Here is a 22,318-nt window from a genome sequence, read left to right as displayed (position 1 = left end):
TTCTGAGGTCCCAAGAATTTTCTGGCTCCCCTCCTTTGGCTACGAGGACCCTCTTTTTTACCCCAGGCAGGGGCATGATGTACCCTGTGCACCCCCCCTCCTGAGCCGTGACCACAGAACTGTTCAACGTTCTGCTGTGGGGACAGTACAGTGGTATCTCGGGTTGCAGACGCTTCAGGTTACAGACTCCAGAATGAATTAAGTTCTTAACCCAAGGTACCACTGTATTATCATCCTGCTGTTGCTCCAGACAGCTGGATTGTGGTTTGTTTTGGCAAGCGAGACCTCCATTCTCTCTCCCCAACCAAAGAGCATGAAGTAGGAGGGGGCCTACTAGGGTCTGGTGGTCCCCTTCCTCGGGCCTGTTCATTTGTCTGTTTATGCCTCTGTCTATGGGCAGAGTACCCAATTAGCTCATGTTCCTCTTTTTCATAAAAAGAAGGAAAATCCCATATCCTTACGTTTCTTAGGCAAACCAGAATATCCCAAAACAACAACCAGAACAACAACCCGCCCGTCTGGCTGGGTTTCCCAGGCCACTCTTGGCGGCTTCCAGCACATATAAAAACAAATTAGAGTGTCAAACATTAAAAATGTCCTGATTCAGATGTCTTCCAAAAGTTGTCTAGTTATTAATCTCCTTGACATCTGATTGGAGGTCATTCCACAGGGCAGGCACCACTACCAAGAAGGCCCTTGACCTGGTTCCCTACCTTCTCATTTGTTATAATAATAATAATTTATTATTTATACCGTGCCCATCTGGCTGGGTTTCCCCAGCCACTCTGGGCGGCTTCCAGCAAAATATTAAAACATAATAATTCATCAAATATTAAAAGCTTCCCTAAGCAGGGCTGCCTTCAGATGTCTTCTAAAAGTCTGGTGGTTGTTTTTTCCTTTGACATCTGGTGGGAGGGTGTTCCACAGGGCAGGCGCCACTACCGAGAAGGCCCTCTGCCTGGTTCCCTGTAACTTGGTTTCTCGCAGTGAGGGAACTACCAGAAGACCCTCGGCGCTGGATGTCAGTGTCCGGGCAGAATGATGGGGGTGGAAATGCTCCTTTGGGTATACAGGGCCGAGGCTGTTTAGAGCTTTAAAGGTCAGCACTAACACTTTGAATTGTGCTCGGAAACATACTGGGAGCCAGTGAAGATCCTTTCAGACCGGTGTTGTATGGTCCCGGCGGCCACTCCCTGTCACCAGTCTAGCTGCCGCATTCTGGATTAGTTGTAGTTTCCGAGTTCCCTTCAAAGATAGCCCCCCAAGGCATCTGAGTTCCCCAGAACTCTTCGTTTTCTTTACCATCTAGCCTGAGGAAGTGTCCTGGGGTAATCAGAAGCTTGCATGCTGTTTTGTGACTGTGTGATTGGCCTAAGAAAGGTACAGACCCGATACGGATTTTGGACGAGGATTTCATGTTTTGGGGGAGAGCCACAATCGTCCTGTGGGAAGGTGGGAGGCTGGACTGATGAAACCTGACTCTGTAGGGGGCGATGGGCTTCTCTGCACCCCAAATTCTGTCAGCGTGTACATCTAAAAACGTGTGTGATGAATGTAGCAAGGAATTGTACATACACAACCAGCAATAAGGATCACCTCTATGTGTTAAATTGCTTGTAACGCATGTACAAATGTGTTTGTTCTTTGAAGTACATTACCAGTATGTTGGCATATTGGATGTAGGAGAAATTAGAATCGGTTCCCATATGGAGGCCAACTCTCCTAACTGGTACTTTCTGAATCAGTGTGAGAACCAAAACACAGATCCGTCCTTCAAAATCCACAGTTCTCTGCAATGCAGTCCTCCAGCCGAGGAAGGGCTGCAGAAATACATACACCAGGGTAAACTGTGCATAAATATGCATACATTAGTGAAAATACCCTGCAAGAAAATGCATTATATTTGGGGAAACCACTTTGCAAAAAAAGAGAAAAGCATATTGGGCAAAATGCATGCAAATGTGGAAATTTGCACTCTGATGCTGTCGAATTTTCACGAGGACTTAAAAAAAATTAAAATCACAAACCGATGTGAAAATGTGGAAAACTGAAGACTGGAAAAACGAAAAACCGAGGGAAATGAAAACTGGCGAATTTGCCCGTCCCTCCTCTCTTAATGCTGGTTGTATATGTTAAATAGGGACCCGCAGTGCGTACAGAATTGTATCCAAATAATTCTGTGTGGCATAGCAGACCTGCCCTGAGAATTGGCATTTGCTTTGGCTCTCTGTTCAATGTCCGTTTGGTGCACAGGGTCGGGGTCATAGGTCGGCATGTGCTGAGGCCTCACACCCCAATAGCTTCCTCCTCCCGGACAACGAACCTTTTCCCTCCTTTTCACCATTGCAGCTTGCTTGTTTACCTGCCCCTCCAGCCTGGAGGGGATAATCGAGCCAATTCCAGCAGTGAGAAAGGCAGAGGAGCGACTGCCATTGCCTGCTTGCTCATTGGCTTTGTCTGGTATCGAGGCAGAGGAGCCTCAGCAGTTGGCAACGATGGAAGTAAGGGAAGCACTTACTCTCTCACCCGAGGCCACCCAAAAACTTGGGAGCCAACATTGCCTTGGTATGCAAACCTGGGTTTATGACAGCAACATGTGAGTGGGCTCTTGTTCAATGCTTGCCTGTTATGTTCAAATTGTCGTGGGCTGCCTGACTTTCCTCTGTGTAATGTAGGGTTGTATATCCCCACTCAGTTAGATGCAGCGAAATGAACGGACCTAAGGCTGTTTACATACCATGACACCCACCCCCCAGCCCATTTTTTTTGGAACTGTAGTTTACCCCCTCACTGTGCTACAACTCCCAGCACCCTTAAACTACAGTTTCTGGGATATATATATATATTTTTGAGAAGGGGATGTGCTTTAAACATCTGGCTTGTTCACAGCCTTAGTCATGTCCATTAATTTAAAGGGGTCTTCTAACACTGGATCTCAACGATTTATTTATTAGGGACCTTGCCGAAAACCCACAACTTAAGAATATATACATGGTTAGTATATATGCCAAGATTCACTTTGTGGTGTAGCGGTTGGTCAGGAGGTCGGACGAGAGCTTGGGAGACCCAGGCACAAACCCCCTTTCAGCCATGAAGTTCATTGCGTCATCGTAGGCCTGTTACTCTCTCTCTTTCAGCCTACCTCACAAGGTGGTTGTGTAGAGAAAAGGTGGGAGGACAGAGAATTTTTTTTTATGTATTTAATTATGTGGTATCAGAGTTTTTAGGGGGTTAACCAGGCTGGGATAGCTAGGATAGCTGGCTTGTTGGTTTTTGAATGTCTGATGTAGGTTTTTTTCAGTTTCGTTGTTCTGTATGGGACAACGACAATAAAGATTATCGTACTGTATCATAACCTCGCCTGGCACTCGGAGCTCTTTGTACGAGTGTGAAACATAAACTTATTTACCCAGCACCATCATTGCTCTTCAACGCAGGGAAAATGAGGGACTTTTGGGGGCAGATGTGTTTCTTTTGCACCACCATAATGCCCCTAAAAATCCTTATTGCTCTTGCAGTATCCTTCCGGTCGGCCGGACTCAGGTCGGCCGACTTTTCTCCAAGGCTGGAGCCACCGACGGCTTGGTGTGGAGGAAAACACCTGCGGGCCCACGGAGCTGCGTTTACCTTTGCCTTATTTTTAGCCTAAACCCCGCCGAGGAGGACCACCTGTTGATCAACGAGTTTAGTCAGTCGTAAATCCCGGGAAGACGTCTTGAGCGCCGCTGGGGGCCTCCTGGGAGCGGCTTGGCAGGGATGGGGTTGCGTTTCGCTAGAGACGGGAGCGGGAGAGCCTTGGGAACGTGTGCTTCTCATTGGACGGGTCTTGGAGTGAATCTGAGGGCGCAGTCAGGCTGCCCCTACATGTCCCAAAGCACCTGAGTCACCTGCCTCATCCAGGGCTGCTTGCGTCGCCTTTCCACACACCAGAAGGCCATTCAATAGAGCCCTGCAAGCAGTGCTAGAAACTCAGATACAGTTGCCATCAAAATCATTCAACCACCATTGCAAATCAGGTTTATTATCAAAATTTGCAGGCTTTCAGCTGTTTGCCAGGAGCAAATCAGAGTTGGGTTTTCAGCTGAATTTGGGGGAACTGCTTGAACAGTGCTAGATTTTCGTATACAGTGGTACCTCGGGTTACATACACTTCAGGTTACATATGTTTCAGGTTACACACTCTGCTAACCTAGAAATAGTGCTTCAGGTTAAGAACTTTGCTTCAGGATAAGAACAGAAATTGGGCTCTGGCAGTGTGGCGGCAGCAGGAGGCCCCGTTAGCTAAAGTGGTGCTTCAGGTTAAGAACAGTTTCAGGTTAAGTACGGACCTCCAGAACGAATTAAGTACTTAATCCGAGGTACCACTGTAACTTAGTTTAGGGGACCTTCTGCCTGCAAGATGGATGTTCTGCCCGCATAGCTCAGTTGGTTAGAGCATGGTGCTGATAACGCCATGGTTGCGGGTTCGATCCCTGCACGGGACAGCTGAATATTCCTGCCTTGCAGGGGGTTGGACTTGAATGATCCCTCCTAACTCTACAATCCTATGATTCTATGACCACTAGGTCATGGCCCTTCCCAGTTTGACAAGGGCTTTATCCATAGTGTTTGTTTCTTGGGCGAAACAGCACTGCTTCTGTTACCCCAAGTGTATTCTCTGGGACTTTGGCTGGGAGTTACTGGGCGGTTAGTTCCGTCCTGAGCTTAGGAAGCATTGATACCTGCTGGCAAGGTTTCCTTCCCGGAAAGAAAACCGTAATTAAAAGCAACATTGTGTGGATTTAAATAAACATTCACACTATCTGTATTAGAAAATGTGTAGAAGATAGAGAAATATTACGGTGTACTTACTTTTACTTTTATGTTTTTAGGTTTGATGATGTTATTAGTAACTTTTTCTGTCAGGAGGTAGCAAAGTGGGTGAAAGGAGAAACAAACCAGAACCGGGAGTTGGGGGGAAGCCTAGGAGCGGAGGGAGGGAGGAATACATAGTAAATGTTAAGAATTTGAGATGTATGTAATGAATGAAAAAGAAAAATGAATAAAATTTTTATTAAAAAATAAAATAAAAGCAACGTTGTGGGCAAGTTGCTGGGATCTCTTTTGAGGACCGCTTGCTCGTCGAGCCCAACACCTCGTGCTTTGACTGTAGCGAGCAGATAAATATTTTGGTGGGCTAAGTTGACAGGCAGGAGGAGCCTGATAACCACTCTCCATCTTGGGCTGATTGGTGACTTTGGGAAAAAACAAAAACAGATACGGCAGGGAATTTGGACCTGGTTGTTGGGGCTGTGGGTGGCAGGATACACACTGAGACCTGGGATTGTATCTTCCAAGGCAGGGTCCTTCCTGTCACAGGAACAACAGAAGAGGCTTGCTGGATCAGACCAATGGCTCATCCAGAATCCTGGGGAAGTTTGCCTGACGCCTTCATTATACAGTGGTACCTCGGGTTGCATATGCTTCAGGTTACAGACACTTCAGGTTACAGACTCCGCTAACCCAGAAATAGTACCTCGGGTTAAGAACTTTGTTTCAGGATGAGAACAGAAATCGTGCAGCGGTGACAGCAGGAGGCCCCATTAGCCAAAGTGGTGCTTCAGGTTAAGAACAGTTTCAGGTTAAGAATGGACCTCCAGAACAAATTAAGTTCTTAACCCGAGGTACCACTGTACACCTTTAGGCGCTAGGCAAAAACTTTCCTTTTCAACCAGGCCTTTGGTTGATCTGATTTACATCCTATGCCCTTTTAAAATGTGTTTTTTTTGGGAGGGTGCTATCGTGTTGTTGTTTTATTTTTGTTGGGTGTTTTGTGGTTTTATGTCCTGATTTTATTCTGTGAACTGCCCTGAGACCCCCCGGGTATAGGGTGGTATAATAATAATAATAATAATAATAATAATAATAATAATAATAATAATGGAATGGTACAGTTGGAAGGGACCCCAGGGGGTCATCTAGTCCAACCCTCTGCAATGCAAGAATCTCAACTAGATCATAGCCGACCAGATGCCTACAGGAAGCTTGCAAGCAAGACCTGAGTACAAGAGCCCTTCCCCTCTTGTGATTTCCAGTTTTCAGAAGCATAGGCAGTGCCAGATTTATGTATGAGCTAAATAAGCTATAGCTTAGGGCCCCTCTCTCTTGGGGGCCCCCAAAAGAATTAAAGGAAAAGAAAAATGGATGTAAATTTCCAAAATATAAGATAAAAAACAAGTAAAATAAAAGCTACATACAGCAACAGTGTTTTGTGTTGTATAGGCTCCTATGATGTAAGTAATGGGCCCCGCTTGCTAGCCTGCTCCCTCAAATATCACTGGTTTGCTCATTTCTATATATAGGATGCCTACATTCTGCATGGACTAGTTGCATGGCCACATGGGCAAATGGCTTGAGATACCTATTAGGTCCATAAATTACCATATAGCAGATAGTCAACACAAAAAAACAGCGGCAATTTGTTGTTGACAAAGGACAACTTGGCATACAAAGGGCCCCATTACCTTCAGTCGCTTAGGGCCTCATCAAACCTAAATCCAGCCCTGAGCATAGGCACCGTGTGTAGAAGCCATTCATTCATAGCCTTTCTCATCCAGTTTTAAGCCATCCTAGTTGGTACCCATCACTGCCTCCTGTGAAAGTGAGTTCTGTAGTTCGATTATGTGCCATGTGAAGAAAAAATTAGTTTTGCCTGCCTTTCCTCCTCCCTCCTGACTCCACCTTTCAAGAGCTAAGGAGCAACTTTTGAGTTTAGTCCTTAGGTGTTCTTGGGCAAGGTCTTCTAAATCCAAAATCCCACTGGGAATGCAGAAGCTCTTAGGCCTGGCTCTGGCATAGCTCAGTTGGTTAGAGTGTGGTACTCATAATGCCAAGGTTGCAGGTTCGATCCCTGTGTGGGACAGCTGCTTAATCCTGCATTCAGGGGGTTGGACTAGAAGATCCTCAGTTTCCCTTCTGTAATGGCCGGTGGCTCTTTCTATCCCTTCTGTAATCTCTCGGATGTAGTAAGATGATAATAATAATAATAATAATAATAATAATTTATTATTTATACCCTGCCCATCTGGCTGGGTTTCCCCAGCCACTCTGGGTGACTCTCAACCGAATGTTAAAGACACAATACAACACTAAACATTCCCTAAACCTTCCCTAAACGGGGCTGCCTTCAGATGTCTTTTAAAAGTAAGATACAGTAGTACCTTGGGTTACATATGCTTCAGGTTACACACTCCGCTAACCCAGAAATAGTGCTTCAGGTTAAGAACTTTGCTTCAGGATAAGAACAGAAATTGTGCTCGGGTGGCGCAGCAGCAGGAGGCCCCATTAGCTAAAGTGGTGCTTCAGGTTAAGAACAGTTTCAGGTTAAGAACGGACCTCCGGAACGAATTGAAGTACTTAACCTGAGGTAACATGGTAGTTGCTTATTTCCTTGACATCTGATGGGAGGGCGTTCCACAGGGCAGGCGCCACTACTGAGAAGGCCCTCATTGAGGATTGGGTTTCACGAGAAAGAGGGAGACCAGGATTCCAAGATTCCTCCGTGACTCAGAATTAATCAGGAGCTCTATATATTGTGGCTGAAAACCAGCTTTTGCTCTCCTCCTCCTCCTCCTCCCCTCCACCCCATTTTTCTAGTCCGGGGTGTGGCTTCAAATATTTAGGGAGTTGTTGAGCCAGATGGTATTTGACTTGGCCCAAAGTAAGCTGCATTCTCTCCCCCCCCCCCCCACGCACTCTATTATTTTAAACTCAAGTTGTCATTTCGAGGCAATAGTACATTAATCTAGTGAAGGGCTGTTAAAATATTTGACCGTGTTATTTATGGAGCCATTTTTCAGCCGTGATGGAAGATCACTGCATGGTTATGACTCTTGCTAACTGCATGCTCTCTACCATGAGGTAAGGTGAGGAAGACCCCCAAGGTGGTGGATTTGGGGCACCATTAAGGACCGTTAAAGAGTTGGGAACAAATGGATCTGACCTGCAGGAGACATCAGTCCTGCAGGTAGAGACCTGACTTCAAGACCTTTCTGCAGCCCCCCGCAATAGTTTGGGATGAGAAGCGATGCATATGGCGTGCCGTTTATGGATGAGTAAATCTACACAAATTTGGTTTCACTTTCTTGTTTTTTCAATCTCGAGCACAGTTCTACACATTTCTGCATATGTTTGTTCTGCATCGGCATTTTAATGCAAATCTATCCAGTATACACATTTTTGTAGTTTTGCCTAATGTACATATTTTCCCACCACATATAACTTTTGTATGCTGTTTTCATACCTCAGGTTACATACGCTTCAGGTTACAGGCTCCGCCAACCCAGAAATAGTACCTCGGGTTAAGAACTTTGCTTCAGGATGAGAACAGAAATTGTGCTCCAGCAGCGCGGCAGCAGCGGGAGGCCCCATTAGCTAAAGTGGTGCTTCAGGTTAAGAACAGTTTCAAGTTAAGAACGGACCTCCAGAACGAATTAAGTACTTAACCCGAGGTACCACTGTAGATGCATTAATATGCAGGCTTTACTCTAGCCAAGGCTTTTTAAATACACATTACTTACTTGGCAGGAGAACTGAATTGCAAAATTTGGAGAAGTGCCAGTTTTGAAGGATGGCGGTGTTTTCGTTTGCTACTTGTTTTGGAAAAATGTGTGTTTGGTAAGTTTGCCTTTAAATGTGAACTGAATTGAATTTCTCCCCCCCATCCCTGCTTGTGACAGGGCCTTATCTGTTGTAGCACCCTGACTTGGGAATGCTTTTCCCAGGGAAGATTGCCTGGTGCCAACTCGAATGCCATTTCCACTCAAAGGCACAGGCCTTTTGATTTGCTCAAGCCAATCTCCTTTAACTGAGGCCCTCCAGATGCTTTGAACTACAACTCCCATCAGCCTCAGGCAACATGGCCGTGATGGCAGGGTTGCTGATGGGGGTTGTAGTCCAAAACTACTGGACAATCTCTGGTCGGGAAGGCCAGCTTAGGCTATTGTGCTGATTCTGTTCCTTGCATTTTGATATTGTTTTCCTCTGACTTTCATTCTTGTTTCTGCTGGTGGTGCCTTTAAGGACGATGTATAAATAATCAAAATCGGCATGCTTTCTTGCATTGCCCTGCTGGAACTGTGTCTAAGTGAGTCTACTTTATCTGTCTTTAGAAAGAAAGTGTGAAGATGCTGTGTTTGTGTGCATGTGTGTGGCAAGGGTGTATCTTAAGAGAATGTGTGTAAATTTATTACTTCCCTGTAAAAATGCTTTGTATACTTGGCCAATCCCTGCAAAACAGCACCTCACTTTTCCTTAGGACGTCCCTATTCTCATTGGATACACACTTACGAAACTTCAGGTTATTACAATAATCCTGCTAATGTTTTTATCTGTCTGCAATTCATCTGTAAATATTTGCTTTGTAAATATTCAACAAACCATTTCCATTCTTTTTATAAAAAAAAGTTTGTTATCGCAATTTCTTATTCTTCTGGTAAGTTTCGCCTTTCCTGCATATTCCATAAGTTTTTGTACCCATTCCTTCTTTGCTGACTGCCCTCCTTATCCAGTGATCAAGCAAGCAGAGGTGTGCAGGCGAAGTCCACAGAGTTAAGAGAGGCCAACAGTTACACAGCGTTGCCACCCATCCTAAATAATACAGAACTGACCAGTATTTCAGTGTAAAATCCTACGTCCTGTATTGATTCAATACAGGATGCAGTTTGTCCTGTATTTCCAGCCATGGGGCCTCTGTCCGCATCCAGCTGGAGGATGATGCTGCTGAGATTTTAAATATATATCCATTGTTTAGGGGTATGTGTACCCCTGCGTACCCCCAGAAAAAAACACTGCCCTTAACAGACTAGTTCTCAGAATTCTTCTTCATCTCTGAGCACAGGTGTTATATGGTGACAAGACCTCACTCCTGTCAGCAATCGTGCTGCAGCATTCTTTGTTAACTAGAAGTTTCTGGGGTGCCTCAGACAGGAGGAGAAGGTTTAAAAACAGCAGCAGCAGCCTTCTCTGTCTTTCACAGATGTCCCAATCCTGACTGGATGCTAATAGCAAAACAGCAATGTTACCTGTAGTTTAGTCTTTGGAAGCCAGAGAACAAGGCTCCAGTGTTGCGAATCTAACGGGAGAAGAAGCTTTTTTTTTTTTTTTTTTAATAGTTTCTTCTCTAGCATGGTGAATTGTCAGTTCTGTTGCCACCCCAATGGCGGCCTCATTTCCTGTCACAGTGTTTCCTGAGTCTTGGACTGAAGTGAGCGTTTAATGTGTGAAGTAGGAGTTGGAATCTAGCACGGTGATTGGTCAGTTTCGTTGCTACCACTTCCGATCGTGGCTTCCTTTAATTTCCCCGTGTAATGCATGTTCTTTGTACTTTTGTCCATTTACTGTATTTGTTTTCCCTGATTTGAACTATAAAATGGTGATTTTCTTGAGAATAATAATAATAATAATAATAATAATAATAATAATTCCATTGGAAAGCTCAGAAGGAAGCTGGCAGCCTGCAGATTGTGACGGGCAACTGAATGGCCCTGAAGACATCTGGGGAGGTAGAAGACAGTCTTATCTCCCTCACTCTAGACTTGAGGACTGGGAGATGCCTCAGGCCATAATGATTAATGGCCTTCAGTAGGTTGGTTCCCTCTGGAGAGGGGAACTGATCCCAGCTGGAAGGAGCAGGAGAGTTTAATCCTCCCAGACCTTCCTCTTCCCTTTCCCCTACAAACCCGTTCCAGAATTCCTCAGCTTGGGTTGGTTTGCTCAGCATTCCTGCCTCACATCTTTGGCGCCCCATGAGTGTGTGATTAATACTCTTGAAGGTGCAGCAATTTCCTGAATATCCAGTGAAGGGCTGAAAAGAATCTCTTTTAAAAAATGTGTTCTTTCTTCTTCTTTTTAAAAAAAATCTAGATGAAAGCACCAATGACTTGTGTTTTCGTCTTCTTTCTCGCAGCTCGGTGATTCATCTCTTTGGAATAAATACCCTGAACATCGCCAGTTTATGTTAGAATCTGAGCATGATTCTGACCGCTTGCCAGAGCAACCAGTTGCTGGTGGCTCCTTTTGCTGTGATCAGTGCTTAAATCAACCATGTGCTGTATCTGCTGGTTGCTACGAGAATAAAGACATCAGAAGCATAGCTGTCAATGTTTCCCTTTTTTAAAGGGAAATTCCCTTATTCTGAATAGGATTCCTCGCAAGAAAAGGGAAACGTTGAGAGCTATGATCAGAAGAGTCCTGCTGGATCAGGCCAGGGTCCATCTAGTTCAGCTTCCTGTTCTCTCGGTGTCCAACCAGACTCTGCCTGTGAGAAACTCACAAGGAGGACCTGAACACAGGAGCCATCTCCCCTCCTGAGATTTCCAGAAATTGGTATATGGGAGCAATACTGACTCCAGCCGTGGAGGCAGAGCAGAGCCATCATGGTTAATAGCCACGGATAACCCTCTCCTCTGTGCATTTGTCTAATAATCCTCTTTTAATCCACTCTATGCTGCCTGTAGGGACGCGGGTGGCGCTGTGGGCAAAAGCCTCAGCGCCTAGGGCTTGCCGATCGAAAGGTTGGCAGTTCGAATCCCCGCGGCGGGGTGCGCTCCCGTCGTTCGGTCCCAGCGCCTGCCAACCTAGCAGTTCGAAAGCACCCCCAGGTGCAAGTAGATAAATAGGGACCGCTTACTGGCGGGAAGGTAAACGGCGTTTCCGTGTGCGGCTCTGGCTCGCCAGATGCAGCTTGTCACGCTGGCCACGTGACCCGGAAGTGTCTCTGGACAGCGCTGGCCCCCGGCCTCTTAAGTGAGATGGGCGCACAACCCCAGAGTCTGTCAAGACTGGCCCGTATGGGCAGGGGTACCTTTACCTTTACCTTATGCTGCCTTGGTCAGACCACACCTGGAACGCTGCATCCAATTCTGGGTACCACAATTTAAGAAGGATGTTGACAAGCCGGAAGAGCATCATATCATACATACTGTTAGAATTCCTGCTCCGTGACTGCAGTCATGGGATTGTTGTCTTTCACATGACGGTGCATGTTTTGGCTCCACAAAGTGGGAAGTGACGGAGACAGGATGTTTGTGTTACTGTGTTCCGTGAAGTGGGACTATTGTCCTTTGTTCTTTTTCTCTTTGCTGTCTGATGCTAGAGAGAGAGGGAGCCATGTTGCAGTGCTCTGTGTGTGTTTATATATAAATAAAGTAGATTAGGCAAAATGCTGAGTTGCTGAGGTCTGTTACACAAGCTGCGAAGACTCTGCGGATCCCTAAGTGTGCCAGTGTCTATTGGCATCAGTCGCTGTAATGTTCGGGCTGAAGAAAGCTTATGAAGCTCCTAAATGATCGACCAGGAGGGAGAGAACATGCCAGTTGGGCATGTGTCTCTGCCAGAGTCCTACTCGAGTGGAGGACGGGCTCCTAACAACATCACAGAAGGAGGCGGTCTACAACAGAAATCCTGTCTGCCAGGATACCTGACAATGGCCAGTGATTGCTTTACTTTGGCAGCCGGCCATTCTTTTGCGATGGTAAATATGACACTGGGGAGGCTTTCCCATTTCCCTCCTCCGTGCAGAGAAACATTTGAGGTCAATTTGGGAGAGTCAAAATAGTTTCAGGATTGCTCTCCTGTACTATTTCAGACATGTGGTTTATATACTTACTATCAGGGAACTGCCATCGGAGCCAGGAGTGGAGGCAAGGCTCCCAAGCGATGCCGAAGAAGGGCCCAGCAGGGAGAGAGGGGACTCATCGGCTGGGGAAGGAAATCAGCGTGACACCAGGGAGAAAGGGGGGCAGAGGGGGGCTTCAGAGAGATGGCTCCAGGACTCTTCGCCTGAGACTAGCGGAGAGAGCACGGGTCCTCCGCTGCCCACGCCCACCCTGCACAGAAGACTTCCGCGCAGGGAGGCTAGGTGGAGACTTGGCGTCAAGGAACTTTTATGCTGGAAGAAGTTCAGGAAACGCCCACTGAAGGATTCTGCTAGCGACTGAGACAGCCACGGAGTGAAGGCTGTCCAGCCAGGGAAAGGTTTAACTAGGCAACCTTGCCAAGAGTGGCGGCAACTTACGCACGAGCAACCCCATACATCCATAACACTTACGTACAGTGGTACCTCAGGTTACACACTCTGCTAACCCAGAAATAGTGCTTCAGGTTAAGAACTTTGCTTCAGGATGAGAACAGAAATTGTGCTCCGGTGGCGCAGCAGCAGCAGGAGGCCCCATTAGCTAAAGTGGTGCTTCAGGTTAAGAACAGTTTCAGGTTAAGAACGGACCTCCAGAACGAATTAAGTACTTAACCTGAGGTATCACTGAATGTGTTTGCCTTGTAAATTTATGAACATTTAATTTATATATTTGAGACCCTAAATTCTTACAACACACCCAAGTTGGACGCCATCACTGCCCCCTGTTTAACTATGCACTGCATGAAGAAATACTTCCTTTTATCTCTCCCCAATCGTCCACCATTCAGCATCGGCACTGGACATGTTATGAGAGAGGGAGGAAGACTCTTGTCTGCTTTTCCTGGAACGCTGCCCTTGCTCTCCTGCACTCCTGGCCCAGTCAGGAGAGAGAGAAGTCCATCCTCTTTGGAAGGCATGGGGATGCAGGTCAGAAAGAACAGCCTGCTTCTCTGGAGTATACTGCGGGGATAAATGAAGCCCTGAATTTTCTCACATGGTTGGGCTGTTGCCCAGAGGACTTGGCTTGCTGCAAGTGGTGGCGATTCCATCAGTGTTGGTGGGATCTTGTGGGGTGAAAGGCAAGGGAGCCAAATGGGAGGTGGAGACGAAGCAGGATGCTGAATTAGATGGGCCCTTGTTCTGATCCAGCCAGCTCTTCTGATGCTCTTGGGAGCCTAAGGTGCAGTTGTGCATTAGGTAAAGGGACCCCTGACCGTTAGGTCCAGTCGTGGATGACTCTGGGGTTGCGGCGCTCATCTCGCTTTATTGGCCAAGGGAGCTGGCGTACAGCTTCCAGGTCATGTGGCCAGCATGACTAAGCCGCTTCTGGCAAAGCAGAGCAGCGCACAGAAACGCCGTTTACCTTCCCGCCGGAGCGGTACCTATTTATCTACTTGCACTTTGACGTGCTTTTCAACTGCTAGGTTGGCAGGAGCAGGGACCGAGCAACAGGAGCTCACCCCGTCGCACAATACAAAAGCAATAGCATTGGAGGGAGAGCTTGCTTCACAAAAGTGGCAGCTGCGCGCACCGTTTCCTGCAGCGGCGTGTGCTGTGACCCAGCCGCGAATGAAACTGAGCATAGTCTGAAATGCCAAATGCTTGGGGAATGCAGGCATTGTCTAAATGCCTGGCGCATTCATCTTTGCTGCCGTTTGGCACATTCAGGAACGCCCTGCCCTGGGAGTTTCTGGGTGATGATACCCTCGGGGAAAAGCAGGTAGATGGCTTAGCAAACGCTCCAAGCACTCTTGATCTTTGAAACCCATTAGGAAGCAAACACAGGACAACAGCCCAAGTGGTCTGGGAGCCTTGCCATAGCCGAGAGCTGAGCTGACTGCAGGCCAAAATACATGATGCGTTTTGCTCCGAATCTGACGGCAGGCCTGGGCATACCAGCCTGGGAATAAACGCCATCGAACAAGCCGGGACTTTCTTTGTAGTGAGTACCGTATTAATGAGTTTATTACTTCGGTCACAGACCAGTTCCAGCTCACATACAATATCAAGGAAGTCATAAAACATGATAGGGATACATTTGAATTTGCAATTGGGTGTAACAGGAACAAAACAGATACAGCAACAGTTAAATTAAATTAAAACAGTTAAATTAAAAAAAGCAACAGTTAAATTAAATTAAAACTTAAGTCACTAAAATATAACCTAAAATTATTATTTAAGGCCTTCATCATTATGATAGCACATTTTGTTCCCTAAGTTTTATGGCAATCGCACAGAATTTGGCTACCCTTAACGTGATCTCAGGATCCTTCCCCTCTACCAGGGATTTTAGACATTGAAGTTCGGATTCATTTAGAGATTTTTGCATAGCAGGGGTAATAAATCCGCAGAAACGGCAGCATAACAAGGCACGAGAGACAGTTTCTACCTCCATCTACCTCCATTCTTTGTAGTAAATACTGTATTGGCCCGAATATAAGCCGCACCCACAAATAAGCCGCACCTTTAACATTATAGCAGGAGGGGGAAACTACCCAGAAAGTTACAATTGCTAAAATTGCAAATTGCTATTCAGTTGCTACAGTTCCGCAGGCACTCACACCCTTAAATGGCAAATGTATACGAAAATCCTACGGGTACTAGAGAGGACCCACAAGTGGGTTAAACAGTCTCAAGCTTGTAAATCGGCAATAGAACATTTTTTGTGTGTTCCGTTTTACTGTATGTTTCAGCAGCGATATCATAAAAGCCCATTTTTGTAAGGTCGCGAATTTAAGCCACGCTTTAAGTTTTCACGGTTAGAATTTGGGGAAATAGTGTGGCTTATATTCAGGCCAATATGGTAATATGTACAGCAGGGCTAAGGACGCTTTCCCAGCCTGAAGGCTGCATTGCCTAGTGGGCAGTCTACTGGGGGCATAATGTCCCTGGTTTGCGGAGCTAGAGGTTAAAGTGGCAGAGCGATGGCTGTGACCCTTACCCAGGGCTGGACTGAGGTTTGATGAGGCCCTAAGCTACTGAAGGTAATGGGGCCCTTTATATGCCCAGCTGTCCTTTGAGGTCAACAAATTGTCGCTGTTTTTTGTGTTGAGTATATGCTATATGGTAATTTATGGACCTAATAGGTATCTCAAGCCATTTGCACATGCAGAATGTAGGCACCCTATATATAGAAATGAGCAAACCAGTGATATTTTAGGGATCAGGCTAGCAGGTGGGGCCCATGACTTGCACCATAGGAGCCTACACAACACAAAACACTCTTGCTGTATGTAGGTTTCATTTTATTTGCTTTTTATCTTATATTTTGGAAATGTACATCCAGTTTCTTTCCCCTTTAAATTTTTTGGGGGCCTCCAAGAGAGGGGGCCCCTGAGCTATAGCTTGTTTAGCTTATACATTAATCTGGCACTGCCTTTACCTTGGCACGGGAATCTGCACTGAAGCCATGCAAAGCTTTGAAGGAATGGTGGGGCAGGGAATTCAATTCTGTTCTGATTTAAAGACGAGCCATCCTTTAAAGGTCACACAAATTCTGCAGTGCAGCTCTACAGCCAGAGAAAGTTTACAAGGATGCAAATATTTTGGGGAAAGTGTAAATAGACATGCATGCGTCAGTGAAAATAGCATTTGCATTAAGAGAAACTGCTTGTGTCTTTTTTTGTTGCGCTGTAGTGCAAAGCTGCCCCCGACGGAAGTAAAACAGAAATGTTGGGGGGAGCGTTGCAGAAGAAGCAATAAAGCCTAGAAGATGCATGGACAGCCCGGAATAAATTTACCATTAAAGGTAAAGGGACCCCTGACCATTAGGTCCAGTCGTGACCGACTCTGAGGTTGCGGCGCTCATCTCGCTTTATTGGCCGAGGGAGCCGGCGTACAGCTTCCGGGTCATGTGGCCAGCATGACTAAGCCGCTTCTGGTGAACCAGAGCAGCGCACAGAAACGCCATTTACCTTCCGGCCGGAGCGGTACCTATTTATCTACTTGCACTTTGTTGTGCTTTCGAACTGCTAGGTTGGCAGGAGCAGAGACCGGGCAACGGGAGCTCACCCCGTCGTGGGGTTTCGAACCGCCGATCTTCTGATCAGCAAGTCCTAGGCTCTGTGGTTTAACCCACAGCGCCAACTGCGTCCCAAAATTTACCATTAATGCACTATTATTACATCTTTGACATGTTGCAGGACACGTGCACACACCAGTCTGGAGTAGATAGGGCTGGGTGAGAACTGGTTTTCAATATTGTGATATATCACCAGCTAAACATCCTGATATCCCGATATATCACAATGTCTGAAATAAGGATGGAGCTATGCAGAGACAGTAGTTGGCTTAACCGTTTCCCCCCCATTCTGGCTTTTGCATAGCACACACATGCAAACATATAATGAGTTGGGATATATCGCCAGGTCCAAAATTTTGAAACCGATATCACGCTGTGGACTTCAAACCGGTTATAGGATAGAAAACAGAGGAAGATGGAAACTATTGCTGAAACAATTAACAGAAGTGGAATACAAAAAGGGAGGTGTGAGGAGGTCGCTGAAATAAGTGAATGAAAGATAAGATATTGAAATTGTTTGATGTTGATTTGATGTTGATTTGATGTTGTTTGATGTGTTTTTTGTTTTGTTTTGTTAGTTTAATGTGTTAGTGTTATGTAGTGTTTTTGTATTGTATTGTTCTTTTTTTTTCTTTTTGTAGTGTTTAAATTGTTGGAAAAGTAATAAATATTATTTTTTTAAAAAAACCGGTTTGGGACGATTTAGCATTATATCGCCCAACCCTAGTCTGGAGGGACCTTCAGACTTGTAGATCAGCCTTGTCCACCATCTAGGGCAGGCATAGTTAAACTCGGCCCTCCAGATGTTTTGGGACTACAATTCCCATCATCCCTGACCACTGGTCCTGTTAGCTAGGGATCATGGGAGTTGTAGTTCCAAAACATCTGGAGGGCCAAGTTTGTCTGTGCCTGATCTAGGGAGTCCAGGGTTGTGTTCTTCAACCGTGTGCACCCACATCTTGGTGAACCCCAGCTCCCATCCATCCCAGCCCAGTGTGGCCAACAGAGAGGGCTGATGGGAGTTGGAGTCCAGTGACTTCTGGAGGCTGCCTTGCTCCCATTTTAGCAGCTGCATTTTATAGTGGCTACATAGCACAAATAACAAGGCAGACTTCAGACTTTGCTTTGGCTGGCTTTCCTGAGCCTCCCTCTCCCCCCCACTCCCATTTCATTCACTGCTAATGGCATTGTTGAAAAGGGAAATATTTTCACCCTAATCAGCAGTAAACAAGAGTGATAAGGAACTGGTGCACACTGAGGATTTGGGCACAGTTTGGAAGGGCCCAGCGGCCTTGCTTGTTTGCTTCTAAACTTTGCACCGCACCTCTTCAGTTCCACATTCACATCCCTGGCACAGCTTACAAGCATAGGATACTATTCTATTAAATGATAATACTAAAATAAAATGATAACCGTAACAATATTAATTACATTCATATCCCAGCCGCCTTCCCAACAGAGCCCAGAGCAGTAAACACACGTGATAAGACAGGCCATCTTTCTGGATAGCTCAGTCTATGCCTGTTCTGAATCCACTTGGAGGACTCAGTCCCTGCTTGTGGGCCTCCCTAGGGAGCAATCTTGTTGGCCACTGTTAAGAACAGGATGAGGGCCCCCTGTTTGGCCTGATCCAGCAAGCTCCAAAAATAAAATAAAAAATAAAATAAAAATGCCATCTGCTTCAGCTTGTTCTGCATCTTGCCTGGTTTCAGCATCGCCTGATCATCTTCTAATTAACTGTCCTGTTCTGTTCAGCACTCGTAATTACTAACATAAATTAGCTCCTTTGCTCTGAGGAATGCGGGCGGCGGCAGATAAACGCTTCCAATTCAGGCCGCTGCTCAATAAACCGTTCTTGCCGCGTGCCAAATGGTTGCCTTAAGCATGGGCTGGATCTGTGCACATGCAATACCTAAAAGATAAGTATTGGCAGCAGTTTGACTTGGTCGAGAGATGGATGCCAGCGGTGTCCTCAGGCTCCACCCCCGGCCTTGACTGTCTTTGCTCCGCCTTCCTTTACCTCTTCTGGTTCTGGAAGGCTTGCAGGCAGGGAAGCTGGTTGCCGCAGAAGAGGGAGACCCATTGACTTCTTTAGCAACTTGCCAAATCTCTGCCTCTTGGCTCTGCTCCTTTCCAGCCTCTGCTTCTGCCTCGGATTCTGGACTGCTCTCTGCCACAGGCTCTCCCTGCTCACTGAGTCCTGTTGCCCTTTCAACTTCTGACACCTCGCTCTTCCCAGGGTTATCTCTCTTCTCCCTCTGACCACTCATTGTCATCCCACTCCCAATCCCTGGGCTCTGAGCCTTCTTAGGGCAGTGGTTCTCAACCTGTGGGCCCCCAGATGTTGTTGGACTACAACTCCCATCATCCCTGAGCTCTGGCCTTGCTAGCTAGGGGTGATGGGAGTTGTAGTTCAACAACATCTGGGGACCAACAGGTTGAGAAAGGCTGCCTTAGGGGTTCCTCAGCTGGTTCCTCCCTCTATTCCTCTGTATCCAACCAGTCTATGCCAGATGCCGGCCTGGAAAAAGATTCTCAACATTGCCATGATGTACTTGATATCTAGGGACGCGGGTGGCGCTGTGGGTTAAACTACAGAGCCTAGGACTTGCCGATCAGAAGGTCGGCTGTCCGAATCCCCACAACGGGGTGAGCTCCCGTTGCTCGGTCCCTGCTCCTGCCAACCTAGCAGTTAAAAAGCACGTCAAAGTGCAAGTAGATAAATAGGTACCGCTCCGGCGGGAAGGTAAACGGCGTTTCCGTGCGCTGCTCCGGTTCGCCAGAAGCGGCTTAGTCATGCTGGCCACATGACCTGGAAGCTCCCTCAGCCAGTAAAGCGAGATGAGTGCCGCAACCCCAGAGTCGGCCACGACTGGACCTAATGGTCAGGGGTCCCTTTACCTTTTTTAACTTGATGTCTAGCTGTTCTGGTGGGCTCCAAAAGCCCCCTAACTTCTTGCAGTACTTTTGGGCTGTGCGGCCAGACTCTATACTTTTTTTAGGGTATGGAAAACTGTGTCCCGGATGCCCAAGTTCCTGGGCCAGCGCTGCAGCTGGAGAGCAATGCTTCTGTTTTGGGGTGTGTGTGCGGGGAACAGAACATCACTTTGGTTATAGCCTGGAGCCAGAGCTGTCGGCCTACACAAGGACACTTCTGTCTTCGCTTAAACAAAACCGCCTTTGCAGCAAGGAGCCGCGCAGTTTGCGGTGGGATCCTCTACAGCCAAAACATCTGCTCATCTGGCAGACGTCGAGAGCCAGCCGAGGCCAGAAGCTTTGTAGAACAAATATGCAAGCAAATTCCATATTTATTCTCCAGCTGCCCAGGGACGGGGAGAGCAGGGGAGCCAAGCAATTTGCCTTTGTTACGGCAACATTAGGAAGACCTTCAACAGATTACGATACCGTCAACAGATAAATGGAATGGATTAAAATTCTAGCTGTAAAACAAGATTCAGGCTCCACTTTTAAGTATGGAGGTCTGGCTGGAAGAAACATGGACCCTATTGGACTAGAGCTTCTCCGAGATTTGGTGCTTAATACCAAGGACTATCAAAAAAACCAGCAGAGAGGAATTGAGAGAGAATTAAGAGCCTCGGACGTGAGGTCTCCAGGCTGATAGTATATGGACTGATGGACGTTTGTTGGGGATTGAAACCGGGAAAGGGGGGGGGGTGGAGTTTGGGAATCCAAAGGGTGTATAATCTAACTTGTTCTGTTTTTATTTTGTTTGGATATTTGTATGAAAATTGGGGAAATCGTGGAAGGGAATTTAGGCCGACTTTAGAAAAAGGTTTAAAGAATAAGCAATGATGTATAAATATGAAGTCTATAAGGCAAAATTGGTTTTTTTTTAAAAAAGAACTAAATATAAAAAGGTTTAAAAATAGGGATAAGAACTTGTTGAACCAACAATCTGACCTGGAATACAAGAGGGAGAGGTGTGGGGAAGTCAGGGAAATATGTTATAGAAAATAAGGATTGTGAACCGTATGTGTTTTTAACCTTTTTTTGTTTTTTTTATTTTTTATTGTACTACGGTGGAAAATCTTAATAAATATCATTTTAAAAAAATAAATAAAATTCTAGCTGTAAGCTACCATTGGTAACATATGAAGCTACTTCAATGGTATTTGGAATGAGTCTCCACAGACTGTATTAGGTTATTGACAATCGTGTATTAGGATAAGAATATACACATCTGTATAAATGTAGGGTAATAGAACAGTATTCTTTTTTTGTGCATTCTCACTCCCCCCCCCGCTCGTATCTTTTTATAAAGGCAATCCTCGTAATAAAATATTATTAATAAACAGATGATCCTGGGGACCCCCCCTTCCAACTCTACAATTCTGTGACAAGTAGCAGCTGCCCAGGGGTTCAGGAAGGAGCTTCTCAATCCTACCTGGAGACAGATTGAACGTGGAACCTCTGCTGCTGAACTTTGCTCCTTTCCCAGCTTGCTGGGTGCAAAAGGGTTGCAAGATGGATCCGGTCATTATGTGGTAGTAAAAGTATATATATATATATAAAAAAGGTAAAGGACCCCTGGATGGTTAAATCCAGTCAAAGGCGACTATGGGGTTGCTATTGAGAGACCCAGACCAGGCCCTGTCTGCGCAACACCTTTAAAGCAGTGTCACACCGCTTTGAACAGTCCCCCCCAAACGATCCTGGGAGCTGTTAAGGGTGTTGAGAGTTCTTAGGAGAGCCCTCTTCATCTCCCAGAGCTACGTTTTCCATGGTGGTTTTAACAAATCAGCCCTTCTTCCCAGGGAACTCTGGGAACCGTAGCTCTCCTGACAACTTTTAGCACCTTGAAACTACAGTGCCCAGGATTCTCTGGTGGGAAATCATGGTGGTTTGAAGTGGTATGACGCTGCTGTAAGCATGTAAAGGTAAAGGACCCCTGGACAGTTAAGTCCAGTCAAAGGCAACTATGGGGTTGCAGTGCTCAATTTGCTTTCCGGCCGAGGGAGCCAGCACTTGTCCAGAGTTTTCTGGGTCATGTGGCCAGCAGGACTAAGCCGCTTCTGGCGCAACAGAAGACTGTGACAGAAACCAGAGCGCACAGAAACGCCGTTTACCTTCCCGCTGGAGTAGTACTTATTTATCTACTTGCACTTGGTGTGCTCTAGAACTGCTAGGTTGGCAAGAGCTGAGACAGAGCAACAGGAGCTCACCCCGTCATGGGGATTCAAGCTGCCAACCTTCTGATCGGCAAGCACAAGAGGCTCGATAGTAGCACGTGTTGGAAGAGCGGGGGGATCTCTCTGGATGCTGCCAGATTCCAGCTCCCAGCAGCCCAGCCCATCACCATGGAGTCCAGTAACAGTTGGTGGGCTTCATGTTGCAGAGACTGTAGGGAGGCGTAAGTTCAGGGCTGGGGTCATTTGGCCCTTCATTGGCTACGCTCTCCCATCATCCCATTGGCCATGTTGGTTGGGGCTGATGGGAGTTGGGAGTCTAACAACCTCTGGAAGCCCAGGGTTCCCCAACCTTCTGCTGTCACTCCAGGCGGCTCAGTCCCCTTCCAAGTGGCCATGAATAGTGTGAGCCTATGTCGCAGGGCTCTTTCTCAAACCCATGATTTGAAGAAGGCGAATGGGTGACAGAAAAAATTC

The 22,318-nt window shown here is 46.4% G+C and overlaps 1 long non-coding RNA gene and 2 other non-coding genes across 3 annotated transcripts in view; all 3 read left to right on the top strand.

Moving 5' to 3' along the window:
- Positions 1–22,318, top strand: part of LOC128402108 (uncharacterized) — a 32,450-nt gene that overhangs the window by 4,421 nt on the left and 5,711 nt on the right. The gene's annotated exons all lie outside the window — the stretch shown is intronic.
- Positions 4,405–4,485, top strand: TRNAI-GAU (transfer RNA isoleucine (anticodon GAU)). The gene has a single exon. It is a non-coding gene; the product is annotated as a tRNA-Ile (tRNA).
- On the top strand, positions 6,832–6,901 carry TRNAM-CAU (transfer RNA methionine (anticodon CAU)). Its single transcript has one exon. It is a non-coding gene; the product is annotated as a tRNA-Met (tRNA).

The sequence above is a fragment of the Podarcis raffonei genome, chromosome 14 (genome assembly GCF_027172205.1).
Source record: "Podarcis raffonei isolate rPodRaf1 chromosome 14, rPodRaf1.pri, whole genome shotgun sequence".
Taxonomy (NCBI): Eukaryota; Metazoa; Chordata; class Lepidosauria; order Squamata; family Lacertidae; genus Podarcis; species Podarcis raffonei.
This window is presented reverse-complemented; position numbering and strand designations above follow the sequence as displayed.